At 47.4% G+C, this 4345-nt stretch overlaps 1 protein-coding gene across 1 annotated transcript in view; it reads right to left on the reverse strand.

The window, feature by feature from the left end:
- Positions 1–4116: 4116 nt before the first annotated feature.
- Positions 4117–4345, reverse strand: part of KDM3A (lysine demethylase 3A) — a 27142-nt gene continuing 26913 nt past the window's right edge. The window contains exon 27 of the mRNA XM_063457631.1: positions 4117–4345. This exon is cut by the window's right edge and continues 852 nt beyond it. The gene's annotated coding sequence lies outside the window, so the exon portion shown is untranslated.

Below are 4345 nucleotides of genomic sequence, written 5' to 3' on the forward strand. Positions count from 1 at the left end.
CCCAGTAGGTCAAATGGGTTTGAAACTAAACCCAAGGATATGACTCACACCCTACCTACCCTTAGAAAGCTTTTACAGGGACGGGGGACTGAAATCTATTAAGGATCTCTCTTCCTAAGATACCCCCTACCTTTCATCAACTAGGCATTGATCTGCTCCTACTGTAACAGTAAATACTGATATTATACCTTTATGGGGTCAACTACTCCCATCTAACACACCTTAAGGTAGACACCCATACGACGGAGTAGGAACACAGCTATTGCAAATCTGTATATATGGGACACAAGACAATGCTCATAGGCACCACAGATGTACAGATTGTAATTTATGCATATACCTTTCTTGAATGTTGTATGCTTTGCAATATGCCAACCTATCAAATACCAGGATGTGATAGCTACGTTGTTTCGAAGGCTGGGTTGCACCTATGAGATGTATTATTCTGCAGACTTTTAAACATTGTATGCTCATTTTGAACCAATGTGGAAAATTAGTGTTAAAATTTAAACTCATTAGATAAAAGAAGAAAGTCTTACCTTTAGAGGAGACCTCATTTATCCCCGGAGCAAAGCTCTTCGCAGCCTCAACCGTCCCACCTTGTCCCTGGAACTCTTATTCAGTATTAAAATGCTCAAATATTGTTTAACACCCTTAAGGACATAGAAACTGTACATGTTCTCACCAAAATAAAACTTAGAATTTGAGCTATATGTCTGTTCAATCATAATTTGCCTATTTCTTATTATGTACACCCACACAACATATATTCATTATGTTCAGGGGAAATCAGACTTTCATTTCACATCAAATATTAAATGGTGTTCCATATAATACTAAAATCTAAATACAGTGTGAGAAGTTAAGAAACATTTATTTTCTGACTTCTGCATGGCATGTTAACTGTAAAGGTTATAATACTGCTCACTTTTACTGCAATAAAAAACACATTTGTGTTCAGCAATACCCAATGTTCAGGTTTTATAGGGGTTTGGAAAGTTACAGGATCAAATATAGAGCCTGCAAATTAAATTGCTGTACTTTTTGCATGGGGTGTCAAGGCAGGTTCCTCAATTTATAATAAAAAAAAAAAACAACAACTATGTAAAAATAATAAAACCCCTTCTAGTCCATTAAATATATGTATATAAAAAGTGTTTATTTGTCCATAATTGTGCTTTACTAATTGTAAATTGAGTGATCTGCCCAACAACCCAGGCTGTCCCGATGCAGTCAGCGATGCAATCCAGCCGATCTGGTCATGTGATCACGGTGTCATCTCGATCACATGACTTGGAAGGGCAAAATTTACTGCAGGGGGACTGCCTCTGTTGTCAGGCTGTCCCCCTGAATGGCATCGCTGTAGAGGGCAGGTTCTAGGGTGTGCTATGCCGCCATAACAGCCTTAAAGCAATACTTTTGCAAGATGGCAAAGCTTGCCAGGACAATGTTAAGGAGTTAACACTGAATGGAGGGACCGTGACAGGGGACTTCAGGCACTATAACCAATTCAATTAGATGAAATGGTTATGGTGCTTACAGGGTCCTTCCAAATCTTTGAGCAATTTGGAGTGCTTTGCCATTATTTCGAATTTCTGTTAGAGAAACCAAAGCACATAGATGTTGCAGGGTATTCACTCTTTTCATGCAACAATTGTCAAATCTATGCAAAATGCATGTATGTTATTTTCATGGTAATCTACAGCCACAACATTGGTCATGCATATTAGCAGGCTTGTGTGGCCCTACAAGGTCATACATGGCATGTGTTATAGTGTCTTTTTATAAAGTCCCTGTGCTGGGCATCCATCTTACTTGCAGCAGTTTAATGGCCCTTCTTTGAGAAACAGCCCAGATGAATACTTTTTGAACAAAGCTTCCCAAATTTCCACTTGACCACATGAAATATAAAATCGAAATACTGTTGTACACGAGGTTTTAGATTTTATGGGCAGTATCCACACTCACTACATGTGTCAGGGACTCCGAGTGAGTGACAAGTCAGCACTGCCAGTTACACCTCACTATACTGTTCAGGGCTGGCGCATCCATAAGGCGGCACAGGCGGCCGCCTTAGGGCGCACAGGCTCTGGGGGCGCAAGATTTCAGTGACCGGCAGGAGGGAAGCTCTCCCTCCTACCGGGCCACCATCTCGGCCCCCGGTGCTGTGTGCGGCTGTGCTGAGATCAGACGCGGCGAGGGAGCTCTAACCTCTCTGCTCTGCTCCCTCGCGCGCTGTCTGCTGATACCGCGGGAGCCGGAATATGACGTCATATTCCGGCTCCCGCGGTATCAGCAGACAGCGCGCGAGGGAGCAGAGAGGTTAGAGCTCCCTCGCCGCGTCTGATCTCAGCACAGCCGCACGCCGCCCAGCAGCCCCACTGGACCCCAGGGAAGGATTCATCATCCACACCAGCTCTCCAGGTAGGGAGGCTGGGTGGAAAATATTTATTTATAAAATAATTAGTGAGTGAGTGTGTGTATGCGTCTGCGTGTGACAGCGTGTGCGTCTGCGTGTGACAGCGTGTGCGTCTGCGTGTGACAGCGTGTGCGTCTGCGTGTGACAGCGTGTGCGTCTGCGTGTGACAGCGTGTGCGTCTGCGTGTGACAGCGTGTGCGTCTGCGTGTGACAGCCTGTGCGTCTGCGAGTGACAGCCTGTGCGTCTGCGAGTGACAGCCTGTGCGTCTGCGAGTGACAGCCTGTGCGTCTGCGAGTGACAGCCTGTGCGTCTGCGAGTGACAGCCTGTGCGTCTGCGAGTGACAGCCTGTGCGTCTGCGAGTGACAGCCTGTGCGTCTGCGAGTGACAGCCTGTGCGTCTGCGAGTGACAGCCTGTGCGTCTGCGAGTGACAGCCTGTGCGTCTGCGAGTGACAGCCTGTGCGTCTGCGAGTGACAGCCTGTGCGTCTGCGAGTGACAGCCTGTGCGTCTGCGAGTGACAGCCTGTGCGTCTGCGAGTGACAGCGTGTGCGTCTGCGAGTGACAGCGTGTGCGTCTGCGAGTGACAGCGTGTGCGTCTGCGAGTGACAGCGTGTGCGTCTGCGAGTGACAGCGTGTGCGTCTGCGAGTGACAGCGTGTGCGTCTGCGAGTGACAGCGTGTGCGTCTGCGAGTGACAGCGTGTGCGTCTGCGAGTGACAGCGTGTGCGTCTGCGAGTGACAGCGTGTGCGTCTGCGAGTGACAGCGTGTGCGTCTGCGAGTGACAGCGTGTGCGTCTGCGAGTGACAGCGTGTGCGTCTGCGAGTGACAGTGTGTGCGTCTGTGAGTGACAGCGTCTGTGTGTGTGCGTGTGAGTGTATGTGAGTGTATGAGTGTGTCTGTCAGTGTATGATGAGTGTGTTTGTCAGTGTATGAGTGTGTGTCTGTCAAATCAGTGAGAGTATGTTTGTCATTGAGTCTGTGTGTGACTATCAGTGTGTCTGTCAATGAGTGTCAGTGTGGGTCTGTCAGTGTCAATGAATGAGTGTGTGTCAGATCAATTAGTCTGTGTCTGTCAGTGACGTCTGTGTGTTTGTCATTGAGTGTGTGACTGTCAGTGTGTACAGAGTGTAGCGGAGCGCGGTACAGGAGCTTCTGTTTCCTGTACCTGGCCAGACTGACAGGAGGTGCTCACAGAGAGAGCACTCCCTGTCAGTTCGGCCGGGTACAGAAAACTGAAGCTCCTGTACCGCGTTCCGCTACACTCTGTACACACTGACACACCAGGAAGGGGAGTGTGACCACTAATGGGGTGTGGGGTGCACCAAGGGACAGGGAGGGAATGGCAGAGAAACACCAAGAGACAGGGAAAAGAGGGGGTAGGGGAGAAGAACACTAAGGGACAGGGAAGGGACCATTAATGGTCAGGGAGGGGAGAGGGGCTGGTTAAGAGGCACATAGGTGAAGATGTTTTTTTTGGGGGGGGGGCAGAAAAATGCATCTTCGCCTATGTACCTAAAAATCCAAGCACCGGCCCTGATACTGTTGTATACGGCGATCGCATGGGAAACAATGCTACAGTGGAGGCAGACACCAAGATCTGCAGCTATCTTGGCACACAGAATCAGTGTGCTACCAGTTGGGACACTTGATATGAACACATTAGTTCTAAAATAGAAATCAAGAAAGAGGACTGAAGCAGAGAACACAAATTACTTTATTCATAAGTACTGAAGTAATAAAAAAAAATTACAAGTGTACTCATTGATGGCCCGTGAACCAACGGGTTTCTCCTAACACACATCCTCTCTACAGTCAGGCAAAGGAATATTCTAAAGTAATGTTAAATTAAACTCATACAATTCAAACGTTTCATCTAAATCAATGCATTAATTACACAAACTGCCAGGCACATCAGTGCTAATTCT

This window comes from Pelobates fuscus, chromosome 6 (assembly GCF_036172605.1).
Source record: "Pelobates fuscus isolate aPelFus1 chromosome 6, aPelFus1.pri, whole genome shotgun sequence".
NCBI lineage: Eukaryota > Metazoa > Chordata > Amphibia > Anura > Pelobatidae > Pelobates > Pelobates fuscus.